Source organism: Canis aureus, chromosome 17, assembly GCF_053574225.1.
Source record: "Canis aureus isolate CA01 chromosome 17, VMU_Caureus_v.1.0, whole genome shotgun sequence".
Classification (NCBI taxonomy): Eukaryota; Metazoa; Chordata; class Mammalia; order Carnivora; family Canidae; genus Canis; species Canis aureus.
This window is the reverse complement of record NC_135627.1, coordinates 49,768,569-49,794,231: the sequence shown is the minus strand read 5'-3', so window position 1 is coordinate 49,794,231 and position 25,663 is coordinate 49,768,569. Positions and strand designations below refer to the sequence as shown.

General features: G+C 35.4%; 2 long non-coding RNA genes across 17 annotated transcripts in view; one reads left to right on the top strand and one right to left on the bottom strand.

The window, feature by feature from the left end:
- The window catches only part of LOC144287962 (uncharacterized), a 64,281-nt gene extending 62,648 nt beyond the window's left edge, over nt 1-1,633 (bottom strand). For 3 of the 4 annotated variants that reach the window (XR_013355859.1, XR_013355858.1, XR_013355856.1), the window contains exon 1: nt 901-1,503. This is a non-coding gene — a long non-coding RNA (uncharacterized LOC144287962). The other variant, XR_013355857.1, reaches the window with a different exon arrangement.
- A 166-nt stretch (nt 1,634-1,799) lies between these two features.
- The window catches only part of LOC144287963 (uncharacterized), a 56,307-nt gene continuing 32,443 nt past the window's right edge, over nt 1,800-25,663 (top strand). For 8 of the 13 annotated variants that reach the window (XR_013355862.1, XR_013355860.1, XR_013355867.1 and 5 more), the window contains exons 1-3: nt 5,343-5,480; nt 15,182-15,318; nt 24,948-25,061. This is a non-coding gene — a long non-coding RNA (uncharacterized LOC144287963). Of the gene's footprint in view, nt 1,981-5,342; nt 5,481-12,233; nt 12,472-15,181; nt 15,319-24,947; nt 25,062-25,663 lie in introns of those variants that run through there. The other 5 variants (XR_013355865.1, XR_013355863.1, XR_013355868.1 and 2 more) reach the window with 5 other exon arrangements.

The following is a 25,663-nucleotide window of genomic DNA, read 5'->3' as shown; positions in this document are numbered from 1 at the left end:
TTATAGAAACTGACATCAACCTTTACTCAGCAGCTACCAGTTTTTTTTATTAGACAAGTTGAGTACCAACCGATTTGGCCATTCATCTGTCTTGACCTTAGGAATCCCATGATCTATTAGACATTGCCACAGAACTCTGTAGCTGTAGACACTGATTGCTCTTGTGGTTTTAATGCCTATTATAGTATAGCAATTATGTCCCTTTTGTCTCTAATAGGAATTCTAGGGAGTTTGTGTTTTGTTTTCTAACATCTATGAAAGGTAACTCCAGCTTACTAAGGTCACTTACCACAGTGCTTCTCAAAAATGCCAGTTCCTCTATTCCCTCTGTTGGTACAATTGATATGAGATTTCTGCAGGGAGATGGTCTGATCCTTCACAAGAGAACCTACTTATATGGCACATTTTGGGATCTTTCATAAAAAATCAATTCTGATTCTGATATATATATTTTTTTCTGATATATATTTTTTCTGATATATATATATATATATATATATATATATATATATATCTTGATATAAGCTATTTGCCCAACATGGGGCTTGAACTCATGACCCCAGAGATCAAGAGTTACATGCTCTACTGACCAAACCAGTCAAGCACCCCCAATTCTAACAATCTTATATTCTTGAGACTCCCTATACATCTTATAACTTGCCAAAAATATCTGGATCTCTCTCCTAACTCACTATGGCTCATTGTCCCTCTGAGGTTTCAGAGAGCCATCCAACAAAATCTTGAGACCAATTTAGGTCCCCATGCTAAAACTCTAATTTCTGAATCGTGTTTACATGCTCCCAAATTTGTAAAACTTCTATCAAGACTTAAATTCTTTGTGACTTGGTAAAACATCCTGTGATCCAATACCAAATATATTTACAGGGTTACTAACATTACCTTTTGGTTAGGTCCTGAAATTCTTTCAGCATGTGGGCTATTCCTCTCAGAGCTCCGGTTCTGCAAAGACTTTGCTGTGGTTACCAAGCTGGAAACACTAGGGGTAAAAATTTAGAATCCAAAGAGAACAAGAATCTCCAGTAAGGGTACGCCTTTAGGAGAAAAGAGGCCACTCTGCTCACTCAAAGTGAAGAGGACTGTTCTTCCTGGCCAGGAAGATTCAGATGATGTAAGGAGCACATGAGTTTCAGGCTCAGCCAGTCAAATATTCCTACATAGAAGATAGAAATCTCCAGGATCTTTTTTTTTTTTTTTTTTCCTAGTAGAGCCCTGACTTAGACAGTGGAGGCTTTTCAAAGCTATATATTCCGTTTCCTTTGAGGCTCTTTGTAGCTGTGTAAATAATGGGTTCAATTTTAAGCAGTTTGGCCTGTGCTTGCAAGAAATGAGTTTCTCCTTCAGAATTGCCCGTTTTCACAGAATATCTTCCTTAGCAGTTGGCTTTCCTGACCATCATATTCTTTTTCAAAACCTCCTAATACTGTCATAAGAATAGAGCACAATTTATAAATAACCATTGTCTCCATATCATTTAATCACCACAGTTACCTTTCATGATGCTTCCTCTGTCACCTGCAATTCATTGCAATTAACCTCAGGCAAAAGCATAGTAATTATGATGTCACTGCATGTCAGGTCTTATCACAACCTCACTGACCACCAGCAATTAAGTCTTTATTGCCATTGCATTGGTGGGCAGTCTAACTTTGATATGGTTCTATGTCAGCAATTATCATCAGTGCTAAGTAGAATCTCTCATTATCATAAACAGAGAAGCCTGAGAATGGGAGACACAGGGTGAGAGCATAATGTGAGGCATTGTGAGTTTGTACTTGCACAGTTAATCAGGGCCCTTACATTTGTGAAACAAATACAGTTGAGGCAGATAGAATATGAAGTGGTGCTAAAGAGGCACCTGATTCAGTTAGTATCTCAAAAATGTCTCGTGAGTGTATTTGAGGAGACATGATAATAATATGAGGGATTTTTCATCTTATAATGTCAAGTGAGGAAAAGCAGGTATGAAATTTCATGTACATTTAATATATATTGGAAATACTAACTGCTATTTTTGTTCCTACCAAAATGACCTCATTGTACCTTCACTACCAAAACCGTTTCTTGAGCTCATTCTTTCATCGAATTAAAAGCATTCAATACCAAAAGATAATGTAAAATAATCTTTACAGACATAGCAGGGTCACATTTTTTGAAAGCTGAGATTTCTGAATAGCTACCATAGGTATTTGAAAATGAAAATAGCTAAGCCCTGGAGGAAGCTAAATGTAGATTTCAAGCAATTAATAATAAATATGAGAGAAACTCATATTCCTCATTTTGGACTTGACCAGCTTTTTCTGAGCTGGAGAAGAAGGAGCTTTGAAGTGGTAGAAGGAAGTAAAGACATAAAAATATGCAAAGAAAATAGATACCTAGAATCATCAGAGTGATTCCACCAAGAAGACATCTATCCTCAAAGGTGTGGCCAAACTTTCAAGTTTTGCAATCAGAAAGTAGAAAGTAGCTAGCTATTTCTATTTCAGCCTGAGTCAGGCTGAAACTCTAGGAAGCAGCATACCTGAGGCTATGGTTTATAAGTAGCATGTTCTATCTGAAGTTAAAAGAAGGTACCAACTACTGGCAACAACTGCATATCACCTCCATATTACCATATCACCTTTCAACAAAGCAGAATACAGTGGCCAGGTACCACTTTGTATGTATCTGGGGCTGTCTTATGGAAAGTCCCTTCAACTGAGATTGAGAAGCAATGAGTTGTTTTTTCCTATTCACTTTAAAATTGAATGGGAGGGAGGTGGGCGAGGGGTGGGGGTGACTGGGTGACGGCACTGAGGGCGGCACTTAATGGGATGAGCACTGGGTGTTATGCTATTATGTTGGCAAATTGAACTCCAATATAAATAAATAAATAAATAAATAAATAAATAAATAAATAAATAAATAAATAAATAAATAAATAAGAAAAAAATTAAAAGCCAAAACAAACAAACAAAAAAACCCCTAAAAAGTCTGGAGACAAGACTAGATATACTGCCTTTGAGAAGTAAAAGTTTGAGCACGAATAGAGGCTGGCATTTAAGGTTTGATGGGGAGGTAGTGGTGGCAATGGCCTGGGGAACAGCCACCATGAGGCTGGAAAAGCCAGTAGGTGACACATTGCCTGCCCAGGGTCTTGCATGCTCTTTTTGTAGGAATCTGGGCTTCAGCTTAAGGGCTGCACAGACTCCCTGAAGAAATTTCTATTCTGTTTAATTTTTAAAAATATTTTAATAGCTTTTGTTAGGTAAAATTGATGTATGATAAACTGTACATACTTAAGTGTACAGTTTGATACATTTTGTCATGTGTATACACCAATGAAGCTGTCACCTCTATCAGTAATGAGTATATCCATCACTCCCCCCCAAAATAAATAAATAAAATAAAATAAAATAAAATAAAATAAAATAAAATAAAATAAAATGGAATGGGTATGATTCTAATATATTATTAAACTTAACAGAGTCTTTCCCCTGGTGAAACAAGACCTAAGACAGAACGGCTATGTCTTAATAGTTTTCTAGGGAAGTTATAGACACACCCACTAGTTCTAACCAAACCAATAGCTTGGAGGGCCAAGGGAAGTTAGATGCCAGCCTACTGAAAAAGAAACTTGGATTGACTTGTCTTACCCAAAAGGGACCAAGTACAAGCCTGAAATAAATACATCAAATTTTCTGTCATCAGGCAGGACAGAGGCTAGAGTTAGAAGTGGAAGTCTGTTAAGGAGAAATAAAAAAAAATACAATTATTTCACACTTGAGTTCGCATGAATGTAAAATTCATATTTGCTACATTTAGTGAGATGTCAACTATGGAAAAACATGCATATTAAGATATAGGAGAAACTACAACTGAAATCAAGAGGTTGCATTTATCTTCCAAATTTTTTAACGCAAATACATTCATTTTATTATCAGAAGAAGGTTTTGTAAAGAACTTTGAATATGATTTTATTTTTTTCTTTGAAATATTAAAATGCCTGAGGAATTCAGCGTGGTTATAGACTGTGCTAGTTATTTTGGTGCTCCACAAAAAAAAATCTAACATTGGAGGGCACAAGTAAGTTTAACTTTACACAATTTCAGGACATAAAAATCATGTAAAATTTACTAAGCAAGGCCATGGAAGTCCCCACTGGCATGATGGATTTTTATAATGATATAATCTTTAATGAATTATACTTCCAGTTAACAAAATTTTAATAAGAAATTTCTTTTGCTTGCATTGTTATTAATTCTCTCATCTGAATTGCCTTGGGCATGTCTGCCGTAAAATTGTTCAACGTAATATTTCTTTCTGTGTCAATCATACAGTACATGCAAATCTCCCAACCATGAATAAAACAAACTTCATTTTCTTCAAAACACATACCTAGCTTTCAGAAAAATATTTACATTGAAAATTAAGATGTGCCGAAAGAAAACCATGACTCGTGTTTAATGGACTAATAGAGTTCTAACCACAAACGCATTACCTTATACTACTTTCTGCTACTTTTTAGAAATGAACATAGATGGAATCTACATTTTACTTTTCACATTAACTCCCTTTTTCGATCATGCATTTGTTAGCTTTAATTTAGTTCATACTTCTATGAAAGCATTTGTGTAGCTTCCATTTCCATCAATGACTAAAATAGACCACAGAAGATTGTAGAACACCTGCCAATAACAAAAATAGTGATGGGAGAAAAATTCAGGAATTGTTCATTATCGTCTATTTTCTGAGTCCTAACACTTTAATTTACGATTCCCTGTCAAAAGTTCATATCAAACAGAAGCAAAACCAGCGAATCACTTAAGTAGTAATTAGTGAAAGCTTATTGCACACACACCAAAAGACAGCTTGCAAACTGGGAACACTCAAACCAAAAAAATGAATGAGGCGCAGAGGTATATTGTTATAAGGCAGCTTTTATAGTGTGAAGGCAGTGAGTGTTTAATTTTTACGGTGATTGGTTACAATATTAGAATTTTCTGACATGAAAGAGAGTCAATTAGTGGTGACTTCATATCAATTTGGAGGACCTATTTAAGTTTTGCTAATGATTGTCAGACACATAAGCAAGAAGAGACTCAGGTCAAGTTGACTTCATTTGTCTTATAAAATAAGTGGAATTATACTTCACTTATATGACTAACTGGTTTTGTGTGCATAGGGAATTTTTAAGTATGCTTTTCATTTGTATTTAACTTTAACAGTGTCCTCGTTTTGGTCAAGTTCTCAGCAGGCTGAGAGCATGATCAACCAGTAGCATTGCTCTCAGTTACCACAGTTGGTGTAGTCTGGGTGAAGACTCATGTATTAGCTGTTGCCATGAGATGAGCTGGAGGCTTAGGTGGGAGGGTCATGTATGCAGTCACCATCTTCATTGTTTATGTGGTGAATGTCGACTTCATCCAGTTGCCTGATCCCTATGGACAGATGCCATTTGGTGTGTGAGTGGCTACCAACAGGTATTTAAAAAACCCTCCAGAATGCACAAAGGAGAGGTTAATATGAGGTCTATAAGGAGAACACTTGCCAAGAATTTAAAAATTCCCCAGAGCAGAGGTTACCAGGAGCCAAGGTTGGACAAATTGAACTAGATCTATAGAAGAGGTATCATTTATCTGATGAAAAAAATTTTCTAGTCTTTAAGATGCTTTAGATTTCGGATAACAATTGTGATAAATGATTTGTCAACATAGAAACCTTTTTCACCAATTATAGCACACACATCTCTTTGTTGAGCAGTAAGGACATCAAGGACTCTCCTGTTTCAGAATATCACTGAAGATAAACCATTTATTTCAGTTTGTACTGCTTGGAGAGCATTTAGGGGATTGTTGAAGGTTTTTTCAGTAGTTGCAGAAATATTAATAAGTGGCGTTTCTAATTCATCACCTTCTAATTGAGGAAAAAGCCTTCCGGCAAATGTGTAGAAACCAGAGCTTTTTTGAATAACAGGGTTTGGAAGCTCATGAGACTCTCGCTTATGAGGAGTCATTTTATATACAAATGATCCTGAGTTTAGAACCTGGCCAGCATTTACGGATTCATCTCTAGTCATTTGAGGTGCAAGATAACCTAAATCACAGTGTCCACTTGAATAGGAAAACTTGTATCTAATTACCACTGAGGATGAATAATCCAGTACTGTTAAGAGAGACCATTAGCATGGATCCCGTGACCCGCTAATCAGAGAAGAGGTGGAGGTCATAGCTATTCTTTGTCATATAGGTATCAGCACACTCCCATCTTAAAGGGCTGGTGTTTAAATTTTAATTGAAACAAGAACAGCAAAAAATTCCTATGAATTGGTCTAGCAGTCCATTGTCATATAATTGTTTATAAATGATTGATTTTGTTTCTAATGGTGCCCTCAATATTGGTCTCTCTAAAAAGTGATTATTACTTATACTATAAGTGATTATTACTTATACTTATTACTTATAATTACTCTTATTACTTTATATAATGGAGGCATTATGGAAGCATTCCATTTATCTAGTGATTTTTCATTGAACCAGTGTATAGCTTCACTAATTTCCTTGAAAATTTAATTAAAGGTATATTGTTGTCATTATCTAATTGTAAATATGTTCCATTGTATATAGGAATCTAGTCTTCTTCATCTGAATCAAACTATGGGGTTTGGTTACAGAGTGAGTGTGGAACATGCTCCAGATCAGTTCCGGTACCATTAAGGTTTTCTATTAATAAGGACAGGATACAAGCAATGAATTTAACAGTGGTTATGGTCCATGCCTTGACTTCTGAGGCTTCTTCCCAATATCAGATTAGTCAACCATAAAGTTGCATGGCCAAGAAAAGTATATTGGACCTTTTCATAAAGCTGTATTCCTGAATTAGTCATCCAAATATATATAGGAGCTTGTTATAATATTAATTGGGATTTAAACAGCTACAAGACCAACAATCATTTTAACTAGTAGAAAAGCTACTCCTTGACTGATAAACCTCAGTGGGCATTCAGTCTAGGTGGGAAGAGTTCTCAACATAAAGAAAAGCATAAATTTAAACATTTTGAGTTACTTTGCAAGGCAGTAATAACATAATAATCACTGTAAAATTAAGTCCTGGAAAAAAAAAAGGAATTTTACAGAAACTTGTTCCATGATCTTGGACAGACAAAATATATTATGTTATTATTTTTTTAATCCTTAATTTCAAGTCAGCTGTAAGGTGGCAAATCCAAAGTCCAGGGACGCTCTCTTTAATTGAGCGATATGGACAAAGTTAGATGGACCCGATAATTCACCATGTGACAAGTTAAGAAAAAAACTAGTAGGGCCCTTGCCACCAAGACTCAAGTGCTATTTTTCATTGATGTCTCTTCCAGAATAGCCACCCTCCAGGTTTCAGTGTACACAGTATGAAGTCCCCAACATGTGGGGATCTTTGAAAGCCTCTATGACCTATTAAAAACAGGAGATCCCCCAGGTGGCTCAGTGGTTAGCACCTTCAGCATGGGGCGTGATCCTGGAGTCTCAGGACTGAGTCCCACATCAGGCTCCCTGCATGGGGCCTGCTTCTTCCTCTATGTGTCTCTGCCTCTCTCTCTCTCTGTCTCTCATGAATAAATAAAATCATAAATAAATAAATAAATAAATAAATAAATAAATAAATAAATAATAAATAAATAAATAAATACAAACAGTATAGTGCTTTATAGTATTTGGGTCAAATCAGAATTCACAAGAACAGGTTGTATATGGGTTCTATCATTAAGGACACTGGTCCCCAGTGATGATCTCATATAGTGTCAATTTATGTTTCCCAAAAGGTGCTGACCTTAAAGTCATAAGGGCTAATAATAACACTTCAAACCATGGTGATTCTGTGGTTTCAGTTGGTTTGCTGATTTCAGTTTCAAAATACCATTGGTTCAATTTCCCCTGAAGACTGAGGATGACAGGGACAATGATAGTGCCACAGTGTCTGAATAACCTTGTTCAACTGTTTTATGTCCTGTTCAGTAAAGTGAGTGCTTCAATCACTTGAAATTTTGCATGGAGTTCCCATAGTGGGAAAACATTTTCTAATTTCTTTGCTATGGTAGCAGCATCAGCTTTCTGACAGGAAAAGCTTCTACCCATCTAGAAAATAGACACAACATTATAAGTACATGCTGATATCTTATATTAGGAGGCAATTGAATGAATTTCAATGGTAAATGTTCAGATGGTCCTGATAGGGAGGGACCAATGCCCGGAGGTACTTCAATAGTTTTATGTGGGTTTGTGGCTGACAGGTTGACTGATTATAAACCTGTCATGCCAGATTAAAACAATCACCCCACAATTGTTTTATATATAAAACAATCATCTCTCTACTGATAGATATATTTAAATATATAAATTAAGTAGGCTCCACGCTGGGTTTGGAGCTTGAATGTGAGGCCTGAACTCACAACTCTGAGATCAAGACCTGAGCTGAGATCAAGAGTGGAATGCTCAACCAACTGAGCCACCGAGCCACCAATATTTTCTATAATTTGGGTCATATTGTTAATTACATGGTGGGTTGTCATGTGAAATGCTCATAAGAGTGGCAATGTGAGAGATTCGGGAAGCAACAGACAGCGCTTTTTTCATTAAATTTGCAGCCTTCTGGGTGCCATTTTTGTTTTTCGATATCTGACACAATTTTTCATCTGTTACACAAGTTGTCAGAGTAACCTGATTTGGATCTATCTTATGAAGTTCAGTTAAATTACAGAGTTTGGGTGCATCAAAAATGTCTCAGCAGCCTTCCCATGAAAGTCAGCCATAGCATTTCCCTGATACTCTGACCAGCATGCATGAACCTCAATTTTGATAACAGCAATTTGTGAAGGTAATAACAATGCAGAGAGGAGATCAGCAACCTAAGATCCATTTTGATAGGTGCACCATTTGATGTTTAAAATTCTTTCTGTTTCCAGAGGCATACCAAAGTCATAGACCACTCTGAAAGCATACCTGCTGTGAGTGTAAACACTTGAAGCTTTGTCTTTTGCTAATTCATGCTTGAGTGATGGCAAAGAATTCTGCAGGCTGAGCTGAGTTAAACTTTCTAATAATTCATATTTAGTAGTTCTAGCATATGCAGCTTGATATTTCCCTTCAGGATTTTTGGCCTAAGAGCCATCACTATAGATTACTAAGTCTGGATTAGCTAAAGGAGTTTTTTGTAAGTCTAATAGAGGAGTCCGATTTGGGGAGACCAATTCAACAGTTCCTGATTTAGAAAGCAGATTTCTTCAGAGGAATTTGCAGGAGCAGTGTCACCCAAGAGAAAGGCAGGGTTTTCAGAAAAAGGGCTGAGGACAGAGGTTATAGGTTCTGATAAGGGGATGCTTTAAACTCGATTGGCTGGTCCCACCACTGAAAGATTTTTATTACTCCCAAGAAACTCTTGATATATCATGGTTAGTTTTTAAAGTGGAAAGAATCACTCTCGGACCTACTAACACAGTGCAGGCCTCTATATGTTTCAAATTCCATCCCATTCTCTTTCCCACTTTGGCTATTCCACAACTTTATCATTCTTCTTATGTTTTCCTTCATTGCAGCAGACAACAGTGTTTTCTTCATAGAGCTATTAAATTTTTCAAAAAAAGTAATTTCCTGTGTTTCCACTTTCAAGTGAACCAATAAAAATAATGATAAAATCCTTACTTTTCTTCCAGTTTCACCAGTATTTTCCTTTTTCTGTTCCTGGCCAAGGAGTTCTTCTAACCAGATTTTAATTTCCTTCCCCTCCTGTCACAATTGTGTTTTTTCTTCCCCTGAGTTAAATCCTTTTTATTTAAATGTACAACTCTGATACATACTACCCTTCAAGTTAAATATTTCTCAAACTTTTATAGAAAACAAGTTAAATGCACCATTCCTTATTTTCAGATAGCTCTTTAGTTAGTTACTGCCCCAAATCTCTTCCTCCTGTTCAACCAATGTACTTGATACGCATAGTGTGTTTACTATAAACTTCTCTTTATCCACAAAGAAGCCCTCTGCTACCTTATTGAACTACACAGTCAGTTTTCCACCCTTACTGCTGTATCTGTTTGTGATTGACTCACACTGTCCTCTCTACTCAAAATGCTCTCACTTCCTTTCTCAGCCTGGCTAATTTCTTGGTAACCTAGATATCCATCTGGCAAACACTTACTTGGCATGCCTTGGGGGGTAATCTACTACATTCCAGACCTGTCTTTCTTTGGTTGCTGTCCTTATGAGAGTCATTTAAAAATCTATAGTACCTGGGACATATATGACAGTTAATAAATATTTTTAAATGAATGGAGGGAAATGCAATTCTGATACAAACTATGAATATCCGTGAAAACATTTTGGGGGAAATGACATCTAAATTGAGACCTGAGGCTTGAATGGGAATTCATAGATGTAAGGAAGAGTTTGGACAGAAAAAGTTTCAGAGGGAAAGCATGTTTGTGGGGCCTGGAAAAGAGAATAATAAAAGTGATGTGTTCAAGAAATTGAGCTAGATAAAGCCAATTGTCAAGAGCTGTTTAAAGGAGACAAATAAGAGTTGTCTTTGACAGGGTGTTGGGAGCGAATAGAGGGCTGAGTCAAATAGGTTTGAAGATAGAGAAATGATTCATTCAGTTTTAAACATTCTCAGTTTATGGAAAATATGCATTAGAGATGTAGAAGAGGCAATTGGAACTATGGACATGCAGCTCTAAAAAGATGCTTGAGCTATTGATCTAAATTCGGAAGCCATAGGCTTATGCTTAGAGGGAAAGAAATTTCCAGTAATGAGGAGATCAAGGGTGTGGCCAAAATGTCATGTATAGGAGAAAAGAGGAGCAATTCTTCCAGCTTTTCAGAATCTCTTTTACTAATGGAAGGATCAGAAGCCTTAGTGAGAGTATGACTTTTTTACTTTTACCCAGATAATGCTGGGCTAAAGTGAGAACTTTCAAAACTTTGATGATGATGACAATGATGATGATGATCTCAATGATGATTTCTTACTCTAACTTCTACATATCACAATCAAGATTTTTTCAAGCTTCTTATTTTTATTATCAGTCGCAAAGAAGTCTAACAACGAAGAGATCAGTGAGCCACATGGGTCAGCTACCTGGTTACTGAAGTTGTTCATCAAAAGATTAGACTCAAACATCATTTATCAAACAAATTCTTCTCTGTAATCCCTGGTATTAAATAGGTATCCTTTCCTCAGGCAACATTATTATTCTCTGCTGGCCATTGCCAGAGTGTTGGCTACTTTTTATTCTAATTACTCCTCATTGATGAGGGATCCTCCCAGACTCTGTGAAGGCAGGGACTCTGGTTTTCTCCTTACCATCCAGCCAAATGGTTGGCACTAGGTAAACTCTTATTAAACCGATTAATTTTAGCTCTTGATGTCCAGCATATCCTAATGCAAACAGAATCAGCCACCATCAGCCACCCGTCTTAAGATATTTATTTATTTGTCCTCCATATCTTTGCCTTTTAGGTCTTCCATTGAATTTTCAATCCAGTGCTATCACTTCCCAAGACTTCAAAAATTTTGTTTTTCCATGTAATCTTTGGGTCTTTTAGTTTCTTAAGCATATATTTTTTCTTAGTTAATATAAATCATTCCATGATAAAAGACAATTTTTTTACAATAAGGTGAGGTAGTATCAGAATGAAGAAGAGTAAGAAGAAGGGAAACCCCAAAGGCAGAAGGGATAGCTACCTTCCTCAGTCCTGCAGTAGGGTAAACATGCTCTATCTAGTGGGCTGAAGCAAAGCGTTCCTCCAATTTTAGGCAGATTTTCCAATCAGAGAAAAGTTCCTCTATCAGAGGAACTGGGTTGAACAATATAAAGCAATAGGAGGGAGTTACTGGGAACGCTAGGTGGCCCCAAGGTCCAAAAGATCTTAAGTGAAGGAAGCCAGGTGACATGATTTTCTCTGCCACAAAGAATGAGCAGCTGCCAGAGAAGCCAGTGGCAGGAGGAGAAATTTGAAATGTAGGCATTGTAGACCTAGAGTCCTGACACCAACACCTACCAGATTGTGACGTTAGTAAATAATTTAATCTCTGTAAACCTCTGTTGAGGTTTACTGAGGTGATCATTTTATTTTTGCAATAAATAATGTTTGCATTAAATGTTTGGCTACTATCAGCATTGATAATATGATGACTAACATTTACATGATGAAAAAATAGAGCTTTCTGTCTCCCTTCTTCTTTTCCAGCCACCAAGATTGGAATCATGGAAGAGTAATTTCAAATTCTATTTGCTAATACAGAGAAAAGTTATGATATTCCTGTTGAACACTGTTCTCATGGAATTTGGCATAGTATGGAATCCTGTGTTGGTGTCAGTACAGTCACCACCAGGAGCTAGGAAGAGGTCAGCTCTGACAAGTAACTGAGATTGCAAGGACACTGCCTTCACCCTCCCCACCAAATGCCCTTATTAACATGCACAAGGTCTGCAAATTCTTTCATAGAAATTACATTACATTAGCGGCACCTTGCGGATTTTTTTTTCCTACTCTAAAAGCACAAGTAACTAATCCTATATGATTTTCAGTTTGTCTTGTTTTTTCCTCCCTCGCCAGCAAACATTATTTTATCCTGTTTGTTTATGGCTACTTTTCCAAACTTTTGAAGTTATTTTGATGTCTGATATGGTGCTGTCTTTCCAAAGTGTTACCCATTTCACCCAACTTGAGCTAATCAACACTTTGTAAGCATATGTTTTTTATGAAATCTTGTTACAACAAAGAAGAAAGTGAGAAGACTGAAAAAGGTTTCTGAACATCAGACAGATATATAATCATAAATAAAATTCGGCAGCACTGTTTCAAAAATATATCAGTTTCTTTAGAATAGTGGAACATTAAGCACTCTTGTGGCATTGTGAGATATCTACTTTTGTCCAAGCAAAACAGTATATAATCAAGTAAACACCTACACTCAGCTGCAAGTATTTTAATGCTTGATTCAAAGTATCAATATTTAAAAATCCAACTTTCTTTTTTAGTATATGTGCTGCCAAAGTGAGCTCTAAAAATCCAACGCTTAATAATTATGTGTATATAGACACACACATACACAAATACTTACAGATATATAAAATTTTCAATTCAACATTAAAAGAATGTGTGTGTGTTTTACTCTAGTGTTTAAGCATTCCCCCAAAATTAAAATGCTCATTTTCATACCTTGTTCCTATCTCTCTTTGACTTACAAGATAGAGGAAGAAAAATATAAGGAGAGAGCATACCAAATTTGGTCTCAAACACGCTTGCCTTTAAATACTGGCTTTAGCACTTAGCTGAATGACCTTTTTCAAATTACTTAACCTCTCTTATCTTCAGTTTTCTCATCCACATGTGGGGATAGTAATACCTTTCTCATAGGGTTTCTGAAAAATTAATTAGATAGTCTATCCACAGTGCCTGCCACATAATAGGTACTTACGACATGGAAACTATAATTATTATTAGAAAAAAGACTTCTGGAGAATTTGCATAAGCAAGCCATTTGGCAACAATACAATTTCATGGTCTTATAAAACTTATCACAACAGTTATCAGCTAGACAAAAACAAAGTCAACCCTAGTCAATCAATTTTCTGACATAACACTTTATTCAAAATTAAGAAAATAGAGAATGAGTCTACAATTGGAATATTTTCCTGCTTTGCTCTCTCCCCATAAACAATGATAATTATTTTGATTACATTTCCATATAGTAGGTGATTGTTATTTTGGCATGATTTTAGGCTCAAAATCCTTCCTGACCCAAAAGATTTTCTTCTACTTAAAATTTTCTTTTTTTCTTTTTTTTAAGATTTTTTATTTTTATTTATTCATGAGAGACACAGAGGGAGAGAGAGAGAGGCAGAGACATAGGCAGAGGGAGAAGCAGGCTCCACGCAGGGAGCCCAATGTGGGACTTGATCCTGGGACTCCAGGATCACACCCTGGGCCGAAGGCAGGCGCTAAACCACTGAGCCACCCAGGAATCCCCAAAATTTTCAACCATTGTATTATTGTTTGTGATTAAGGATTACTTCAGATGAAATTTAATATATAAAATACATTATAAAAAGCTAGAATTATGACCAGGATCCATAATAATATATGCATAGAATTAGATGAACAGATTTTTTGAAAATGTTTCCTAGGGCAGACAAATTATGGTGACGGGGTAAAGATGATTTTTATTGTTGGGGGAGGGGATAATGGAGGAGGAATTGATATTCACAATCAATAATCACACCAAGGGAGGATGGTTAACTATATGTTCCAAAATTATGAATAACAAACTGGCCTAAGAAAACCACTAAGAATTCAGACTGAATCCTTTACCTCCATATACATAAAACCTCCAGATGACCCTGTTAATTATAATGAGATACCAAGAAGATAAATTTCCAATTACACCAACAAGCTAGGTCCATATATCATAATGACAGAACCAAAGACTTGGTACTTTTGGCTATGTAAAACTTAAAAACAAGCATTTTGATGTAAAACATCAGATATCAAAATATGAAAATAAACTTTATTATAAAAATGGCAGCATATCCTATACAAGAGGTAAAACTATTGACTTGACTAACGAACTCAGCTTGAGTAATTTATGAATAAATGCAATTGGAATACCTTATGCCCTGATAAAGAATAGACGAGATAACCTAGATCCTACAACCTTAACAGATATGAGATGGCTGTATTTTTACCTGGATCCATAGAGTGAGGATTAATTTGTAAAGTTATTGTTTCATTGTTAGGACAAATCTGTGAAGACATAAGTAAGAATTAAAATTAGACTAACAATCAGAATTAGAGTAAGGATGAAACAAAATATCTAACTTAAATCTATGATGTCAGCTTTTTTAAAAACTCACTTTAATATGAAGGTAAAAATCAGCTTTAATTAGTATATATTGATGTTTCTATATTTTTTAAAAGATTTTATTTATTTATTCATGAAAGACAAAGAGAAAGAGTCAAAGACACAGGCAGAGGGAGAAGCAGGCTCCATGCAGGAGCCCAATGCAAGATTCGATCCCGGAACCCCAGGATCATGCCCTGAGCCGAAGGCAGAGAGGCTCAACCACTGAGCCACCCAGGTGTCCCATAATGTTTCTATTTTGAGTGCAATTGATTTTTTTTTTTTTTTTAAGAAGGCTCCACACCCAGCATGGAGCCCAACACAGGACCTGAACTCATGACCGTGAGATGAACAATGTATCTGGAATCAACAACAGACACTTAATTGACTGAGGCAACCAAGCACCCCAAGTACAATTGATTATTTAAGGTATCGAAAATGTTGAGTGTTTAGTACTACTTAATGCTAATAAATTGTACATTAAACAAAGTACAGAAGAAAAAAAAAAGAAAAGAAAAAAACAATTGAGTATCTACTTCTTATCATAAAGACTTGGAAATTAAAAAACATATGTTCAATCATTATAACTTACAACATGACTAAGTTATATGTACAAAAATTTCTACCTGTAGAATTATTTCCATAGGATAAATTATCAGATAGAGGTATAAGCCAAAGATATGATCAGTATTGGAGTTTTTGTTTTATATTGCTAAATAGTTCTCCAAAAATCATGTTTTCATGTGTAATCTCCCAGCTGTATGTAAACCTACCTAATTTACACTTAGCTTATTCCTGACCCTTACTAGAACTTACTTTTTTGGAGGTGGGGAGCTTCTACATCGGTAATCTCCTCTCTCCTGGCCCCTTTCTCTGTTAGCAACCGTCCTTAAGTCTTTCCATCTTGAAAAGGGAATCCTTGTCAGACCACCTGTTTCTCCCTTTCAGAGTTGGCAAATGCATCTTTGTTCACTGTCTCTACTTCCTTACTTCCCTCAATTCTCTATTCAAACCATCACTATGCCAGTGAAATACCCTAAATGCTCTGGGACATTTTTGTCAAGTTTGGTTTGACTTCTTAGTGACTATAGGCTCCCTTAACCACTTCTCTCTACTTGAAATGCCACCTCACTTTTGTTCTGTGATGTCTTTTTTCTCCTGGTTTAAGAAGAAATGCTTGAGGAATGTTTGTCAAAAGGTCAAAAAGGTCTTAATTTACTAATTTCTTAAAATTAGTATTTTAAGCTTCACTTACAGATACTTAATCCCAGTTATCTTGTCAAAATTGGAATAGTGAGTACCTAACTATTTATATAAGTGATTTGCAAATAGTAAATGCTGATGTGTTGCAGCATCAAAGTTTCTCAAACTGTGTGCTGCGGAAAATGAAATGAATAATCCATGCTACATTAGATGATGTCTTATAAAGGACATTGTTATAAAATAAGTTTACGGAATGTTGAGTTAAACAAGTATGAGCAGATTTCTTTTTCTTTAGGAGTGAACTGAGCCTTTAATATGCAAACACCCAATTTACTATTCAGCTTTTTTGTTCCCCTAAACTAATTTAAAAGTGCAACCCTTATTGCATGAAACTCATTGTAATTATCTAGTTAGTAATGACCCAGGAAACCAAGTTCTGCAAACGTTGATCTAGAAGAAAGAAGAAATTGTGTACACGTAGGTTCATATCCTAACTTAGCCTATTTTTCTGGCTTTGTGATCTTTGGTAAATATATTTAACTGCTTAAAGTTTCAAGTTCATTATCTCTGAAGGAAGGCTAATAAGGGATAGATTAAAAGACTGTAGTGAGGGTTAAATTTGTTAATATAATGAGACTTGGATATAATTATAGTGCAAAGAAATTAGTTTCTTTCTCTCTTCTCCACACTATGAAATGGAAAATTTTTGAAAATAGGTTTAACATTTGACAAATTTGATAAGAAAGTAAGCTGATTTTATATTTTGTTTACCCTTTCTATTTCATTTACCCCTCACTCTATATATTTCAACCCCAGTCTAAGCACAACTATTCTTAAAAAAAAAAAAAAAAAAAAAAAAAAAAAGATAAAATGTAGTATTTAATCTCAGGACAAATTTATAATGATGTATTCCCTTCTCTAGAATGATGAAGTATTTAATTTTGTTCAATTTGTTATAACATCTCTTGTGCAAGACTTTCACAGACCCTTTGGCAGACACCAGGTAAGAAAAAAAAATCAAAGTGAGTGAGCCCTCACGCGTCAGGAACAATAATCAAAAATATAAATTAAAAGATCGATTCCCTTTAAGAGAATAAGAAGTAGTCTTTTGATGGAGCAGAGAACATGAGATTCATTTTTCCTGGTCATCTTAGTACAGGATTATGGAGCAAGTAGAAGAAAAAGGGAAATGGAGAAATGTATAGACTACCACCGTCCTCACATTCCTGCAACGCTGGCGACTTGCCCCCATTAACAAAGCAATGGTTTTCACAACTGCTTTAGTAATTGCAGAATTTTTTTTTTTTTTAGTAATTGCAGAATTTCTGATTGAAAATAGTCTTATCTCTATAAGGAAAAGGCAATGCTGATCTGATTAAAACAGCAATGGGGTGCCTATAGCCAGGCCTACTTGTCTTCCCAGTCTGAAATACATGGCCTGAAGAACAAAACTAAAACTCCATAGTATTCAAGGTTCCTTCACAATCTTTCCAGTCTATACATTTAGGCTTATCCCCACTCTCCTCCTCCATTATGGCTTTTAAAAAGCCAGCTGTATTGAGGTGTAAATGGCATGCAATAAACTACACACATTTTAAGGACACCATTTGGTCATTTCTGATTTGTTGCATGTATGAAACATGGGTTCTTTTATTGCTGAATAATATTCCACTATATGGACATATTGTATTTTGCATCTTTATTCATCTGTTGATGGGCATTTGGGTGTCAAGTTAGGTTTTAGTTATTAACATAAACGTATATGGACCTTTTAATTTAAAATAGATCTTTTCAGAATAACATATTATGGAACTGTGTTTCCAATTTTTTGTACCTGTTCTTTGCTCCCTTGTTTCTCTTTTCCTGCCTCCTTTTGCATACTTTTCAATCCTATTTTATTGCATTTGTTGGCCTATTCATTATAACTCTCTGTTGTATTATTTTAGTGGTTGCTTTAGGGCTTAGAGTATATATCCATAATTTATCACAATCTACCTTCAAGTGATGTTATATTACTTAAACTGATATGGTACTCTTGGTGTCATACATTTTATTTCAACATATATTTTATAGTACCTAATATATTTTAATCATTTTTAAACAGTTGACCATTTCAAGTCGATTTTAGTAATAAGAAAAAAATGTGTTTGTGCACATTGTTACAATCTCTAGTGCATTCTATTTCTTTTTGTAGATCTAGAACTATCTCTGCTATAGTTTTGCTTCTGTCTGAAGGACCTACTGCTACATTTCTTGTTGTGTAAGCATGCTAATTATTTGAGCTTTTGTATGTTTGAAAATTTCTATTTTTCTCCCCTCGGCAAAAATATCACTATATTGACAGTTTGAGTTTTGAAGTTTTTTGTTGTTTTTGTGTTAGGTTTTTTTTTTTTTTTTAACCTTTTCATACTTTAAAGATGTTGCTCCACTGTCTTCTAGCTCATATTATTTTGAATGAGAAATATGAAATATGTTCCCATCCTCATCTTTTTCCTTTGTGTGTAATATGTCTCTTTTTCCTTTGGCTGGTTTTAAATTTTTTTACAAATGTGTATAATTGCTGATTTAAAGCAATCTTTTTATGATGTAACTGTATAATTTTCTTCATGTATCTAGTTACTGGGAGTTTTAGAGCTTCTCAGATCAGTGCTTTTATAGTTTTTATTAATTTGGGAACTTTTCTGCCTTTATTTCTTAAAACACATTTTCAGTTTGCCCCTATTTCTTCCAACCATGCTGCGTGAAGTGGACCCACAACTCACTAAAGCCCTGTTCACTTATTAACACTTTTTTTTCCCTCTGTGTTTTATTTTGGATAAGTTCTACAAGTTCACTCGTTTTTCTCTCTGCCATGTCTATTCAAGCACAAATTCTATCCAGTATATTTTTCATTCCAAATATTGTAGCTTTCAGATCTAGAATTTTGTTGTGGAACTTTTTATACCTTCCATGTCACAATTGAACATATTCAATCTTTCCCCTAGCTTCCAGAACAGGCAAAATTGTTACATGAGTTAATGTCCTTGTCTACTACTAATCCTTTCATCCATGCTGAAGGGGTACAGGATGAGATACCCCCAAATGTGCCATTTAAGCACATAGATTGTTTCAAATTAAAAGTAATTAAAACCCAGAAGACAGAAAAGGCTCTCTGCCTCCCCTGTAACTGCCTGAATTTACATTGGAAAGGAGAGCCTGTACTGGAAGAGAGCTATTAGTAGATGCTCCCCTTTACCTAAGAAACTTACATTAAAAATTAAAAAAAAAAGGGATCCCTGGGTGGCTCAGTGGTTTAGTGCCTGCCTTCAGTCCAGGGCATGATCCTGGAGTCCTGGGATCGAGTCCCACATCAGGCTCCCAGCATGGAGCCTGCTTCTCCCTCTGCCTGTGTCTCTGCCTCTCTCTCTGTGTCTCTGTTTCTCTGTCTCTGTGTGTGTGTGTGTCTCTCATAAATAAATAAAATCTTAAAAAAAATAAAAATAAAAATAAAAAAATGATAAAAAAAGAGGGCGGCCTTTGTTTTTCAAAACATCTTTCATCTTCCTGCTAATGGCCTTCCTCCCCTCTTATCCTCAGACCCTCCCCATCTCTTTAGCTCCTATAAGCTTTCTGTTGCCTCACTGTCTTTGGAATTTCTGGCCTGTGAGAATTCCCCAATTGTACATCTATTAAATTTGACTTTTTCCTATTCATTTGTCTCATGTCAATTTGATTCTAAATCCAACCCTAAGAAGGACCTTAGGGCAGAGGAAGCCTTCCTCCCTGGTAATGTCAATCCTGAGTCAGTATCAATTGACTGATTTTTCTCCTCATTACAGATAATAATTTCCTTCTCTGCATGTCTTTTAATTTTTGATTGGATACTAGCAATAGGGACTTTGTTGTATACTGGACATTTTTGTATTCCTAAAATTATATGTATATATGTAGTCAAGTTACTTGGAAACAGTTTGAAAATACATTGATGTCTGAGAGTTTAATCCTTCAGAGTCTTGCTTTTAAATTTTGCTATTTAAGAGAATGAGTCTCGGTCTAAAATGAATTTTCCCCACTAGTTAAGCAATAGAAGTCCGATGACACATTACCCTGAGAATTACAAGGTTTTCTACACAGGCCAGAGAGAATAGACACTATTCCCCAGTACAATGTAAGTGCCAGAAACTGTGACTTCTAATCCTTGTGGTTTATTCCTCCTACCCACCCCCCACCCCCAACCTCAGACAATTTCTTCACTTCCTGTAGTGATCAGTACTGTGCGAAATCCTCAAAGGGAGCTTGATGGAGTTCCATCCCTCTATTCCCTGAACCAGCAGGGTTCTGCTTGGGTTGCTCCTTCCTGCACTACAGTCTGGGATTATAAATTGCCAACTGGGACAACACTGAATTTCACCACATTTATTTTATGTCTCTCAGGCATCGTGTACTTTGTTGTTTTATGTTTAGTGCCTTTAAAAACTTATTTTCATTATATATTTTGTCCCTTCTTTTTAGTTTTTTCAAGCTATAGGATAATTTCTGACCTTGAAAATTCATTTTTTTTCCAGAAGTGTAGGTCTCCTTTGCAGCCTAAAATCTAGTCAAAACAAACTTTTAGCCCACTAAATCTACCTTGTTCTTATACCCGCAGAAACCAGCATACACCCTGTGCCCCTCACCACTCCCTCTCATACACCCTTGCTCCTCTCTCTGGATTAACATCAACTGAATTTTCAAACTGCACTCCAATTCTCTGATTAGTTTTTCTAAATGCTCTCAGGCACAGTTATTCCTTCTTTCCCTGCTCACACTGCACTTTACCCATTATTTTTTTAGCCCCAAGAACAGTTTTATAATTATTTATTTAGTTTTCTTCTCTTCATTCAATTAAACCATATTGTACTGTCTTATGTATTCAGAATATAGCACAATGTCTGGCTCATTAACAGAACCTAGTAAAATTTGTTGACTAAATAATACATCCAAAGCGTTGCATCTTTCCTCTGTGATCAGGAGCTCAAATAGCATAAAAAAAAGGAGAAACTGAAGCAAGATGTGTACATTTTTCATGACTCCTTTAAGTTTCAGTTTGTTATAAAATATTCATTTATTGGTAAATAGTAGTCAAATATATGTGCCTATTGTCTAGGAAAAAAATAATTGTTCACTTAGATTTTCTTTTTAAAAATTGTGTCCTGTTTCCATATATTTTTTTGATTTCTGGTATACAGAAAATTTGCATAAATTTATACAAACACCAACATAATATATCCTTCTGATTTATTAAAGCTATCTCAGGCTGAAATATAAATATACTATCATGCTATATCATACTATACATAATAAAATATTTGATTAATGATCAAAAAGTACTTGGAGAAATATGTCAGTTGCCAGATAAATAAAAGCAGTTTTTAAGAGCATGATATTCTAGTACCATGACAAAATAAAGGGGAGGGAATATTTGATGAAACTCCCACAGAAAAGTAAGAAATGTGCCCTGGCATATTATTTGAGTGTCTCTGCTCAATATTACAACACTGAGCTAATCATTCCAAATCACTCAGATCAGTATTCATATTTACCTATATTTTGAACTATAAGCTATCTGTAGGTGTTCACTATCAACCATGCCTTTGTTCTTTGATTTACATTTTTTTCCAATATCTTCAAGTAAAAAAATAGAATCCTCTACTTCCCCACCACCCATTCATATTCAGTATGTTTATTTTGGGATCTAAAAATCTGTTTTCAAAAGCACCATAGACAATTCTGATACAGATAATCTGGAAATAAGTGTCTGGAAACACTGTCTGCCTGAGGTTGATAATTTTAGAGTAAGTCCTACAAAGGCCACACGGCAATATTTGGGGAACTTACCCTCTAAGAGCAGTGAGAAAGGGTCTTGATTGAATTGTTAATTTAAAATTAAGTGATTGCTTATTTCTGCATGCTTCCTAACTTATGTCTCCATTACTGAATATTTTGTTTATGTGGGGTTGATTGAAACCTACAGGAAGAGAGTATTTCTATTAGAGGACTTCCTAGATATGAGGACCACAACATGAGTATGTGAGAAAGGGCATTTCGTGCTTAGAGATGATATCCTCTATAAGCTTTGAGTCACAACCATATGTATACATCCAAGATTGGAAAAGAATTCACAAAACTAAAAAAAAAAAAAAAAGAATTCACAAAACTAAAACTTTCACAAGATGACAATTTAATGATTTAACATTGCCATTATCACTCACTAAAATTTGCCCAATTCTTGCCTACGTGATTCTAGACCATCTCTGATTTTACCACAGGTTGTTTTCTCTTCAAAGAAGAGTTTACATCTCTCATTGCTGAAAATCTCCATATTCTGTACTGGTGATACTTCCTGTCCATGTCTGTCATTCAAAAAGTTTTAGATGGTCGGGCAGATTCTGTTATATATATTCCATTAAAATCCCCAAATGTTAGTCAAATATATGTCAACTTGGATTCTCAACAGCCTTTTGAGAGATTTTGGTCAGAAGACTAATTTCTAAAAAGTAAAAATATTGTGTAAAACTACTTGCCCTTCATTCTTCCTCCTGGCTGGAATGTGGATATAGTAGCTGAAGCTCCAGTGGCTATTTTGTACTTTGCAGAAAATGACCATAGCTGAATAGTGAAACTAAAAGTTGTAATGAGTCAAGTTTCTTGCAACTTTGTGAAACTTATATAAGTCCTTGATTGCTGATCTTTGACCATATTATATGAAATAATAAAGTCTTGTGTGTTTAGGCCATGGCTAACTTGAATCTACTTTTGTCTATAGCTGAACCTAATCGTAACTGATACCCTGGGGTACCATATCATTTTACCTTTGGTCAAATCTTAAGTCTTTATAAGGAACAAGATACTCTAGCGCATAGACTCTGTCAAATAATTGGTGATTATTGTGCAGATATTTTACTATTATTACATCAATTACTGTTACTATTACCATTACATGGATTGACTTTAGCTGCTTTCACTAATGTAATCACTAATATATATATGAATATATTTGAATATATTATATATATTATATTATATTGGATATTTCTGCTTTTGTGTTGACATTGGAAAACACAAGTAGTTAATTCAGTACAAAAAGCCATAATATTATATTATATATTATATATATGAATATATTATATATATTATATATAATATATTATATATAATATATTACCTTGTATTGCATTTCCAATTTGTATTGCATTTCTCTGCATTTCCAGGCAGAGATGTGGTGGGATAGGCGTGAGGCTCAGATAAACAAACAGAAGAGGGATATGAGCTCAGTGCAAATATTCTCAGGACATAAGGCTGGGTGGGGATGGGCAATTATTCTAATTTGCTAAGAAAAAATAAGGAAGTCCCCAGAAGGAAATGAAATAGTTATAAACCACAAAATTTGTCTGATATCTCACCGGATTCCTGATATTCCATGCATCCTCTCGGGTTCAAAGCTGATTCCAGGCATGGGTGTTGGTTTGGGGGCTTCCTAGCCCTTTGGTGACAAAGAGGCCAGAGCTGGAGGTGCTGGCTATGATATCAGGTCTTATGGAAGCTTTTTCTAGAATCCTAATCCTATCCTTTTTCCAGAATCCTTGAATGCAGTGAACTATCTAGCTAGTTTTTCATTTATAACTGGAACGCTGATCATTGCTACAAATACAGCTAAGGAAACAACATTCAACAATGCAACAAATACTGGACACATCATGTGGTCCAGGATGCAAGTTACAGGTCAATACAAAAAGGAAAGACACTTGGAGGACCAGATAGTGTTTGTATCAATAGCCAGAGACTTGTGACCACATAGCTAATCATATTCTAATCATAGCTGTGTGTATTTAACAATACATGATCAATGAAAAGAACTTCATGCTAGAAAGTAGAAGACAATATCCTAGTACTTTCTCTGTCATTATCTTAAGATAGAATTGTTTTTAAAGATTTTATTTATTTATTCATGAGACAGAGAGAGAGAGGGGCAGAGACACAGGCAGAGGGAGAAGCAGGCTCCATGCCCGGAACCCAATGTGGGACTTGATCCTAGAACTCCAGGATCATGCCCTGAGCCAAAGATAGATGCTCAACCACTGAGCCACCCAGGCATCCCAAGATAGAACGTTAAAATTACTTAGCATCTTCAGGCATTGCTCTCCTCATCTGCATGTCAAATGTGTCACACTAGATTATGACTGAGGTCCATTTTTCCTCTGAAACATTTCTGGTATAGAGAGTTTAGATAATGATTTACTTTCTGCTTTTGTGTTGACATTGGAAAACACAAGTAGTTAATTCAGTACAAACAGCCAAATCTTGTATACACAGCCGGAATGGGATGTCCATTCCAGAAACAGGTTTTGATAGGCTTAGTATGGCTATTCCATATAATGAAATAGTTCAAGGCTTCAAATTCAAGCACCCCAGCAGGAAGATGCAAGTATCGTAATCACATACATCTTGACCTTATGAGAGGAGGAGGTGGAGGTTGAAAACTAAACTAAAGTGACTCTACAAGTCAGGAGGCATTACTGAGTCATTTTCTGCAATGGCCATCAGAAATTGCTAAGCAGAGTTCCTATTGTACTTGAACAGTTTCCAGCATAATGCATAGAGATTTTAAATGAAAATGTACCAGGCTTCATAAATGAATAGTAGCTAGGCTAAAATCACTAACAGCATATTTTTCTTGAGCTGTCAATAGGAACAATCATCAACATTGATTTTATTTGTCTTCAAATGATTTCCACCTTCCTAAATTCTTATTATTAGCTGGTAAATTACTAACAATATGGTTTAAATGCCATAGGCAACTAGAAGTCATTTGTATCTCTTGTATATCTCAATGACAGGAATGTCAACAACCTTGATTTCTTTCCTGAACCTATGGAGCAACAGTAACAATCTCTGATTCACTTAAAGGCACTTGCAGATTTTTCCCTTCTTCAGCAACCTATAAGCAGCAGGTGGGTTTCATCATTTATTCACAACTTTCTTTGCATCCCATGAGCAATCTCAATTAAGACTGTGGAGAATCTATTCCTAGAATAGATACTAGAAATTGGGCGAATGTTCTTAAAGGACAGATCTTGATCACCAGCAGACTTAAATGGTGTGCATGGGCAGGCTATTGATGACAAGATTTAGGTCATGAGTTTCTACTTGTAAGTTTTAAAATCTAGTGCAGAATTTTATCCCTTAAGGTATAAGTCTGTTGCTTTAGTAATCTTTGTTTGTTTATTTATTTTAGTTCACCTCCAGAGAATACAATGGCATATCATCTCCAGTCTGGTTTCGAAAAATCAAAGTAGATTTATTTAGTCTTTTTCATTGGAACACTTTATGTTATCTATAGTTAATACTATCTTTCAGGTACAAAAGAATTTTTATTTTACTTTTGTTTTCTGAATTCAATTATGTTTGGCTTTTCTTGAAATTCAGTTAATAAATAAATGTCTTGGGAATCCAAAGCAAGTTGGGAGAAAATCAAAGAAATAGACATAGTTTCTTTTCTCAAGAACTTTGCAAACTTATGGAGATCTATCTATCTACATAGGGAGATATAAAG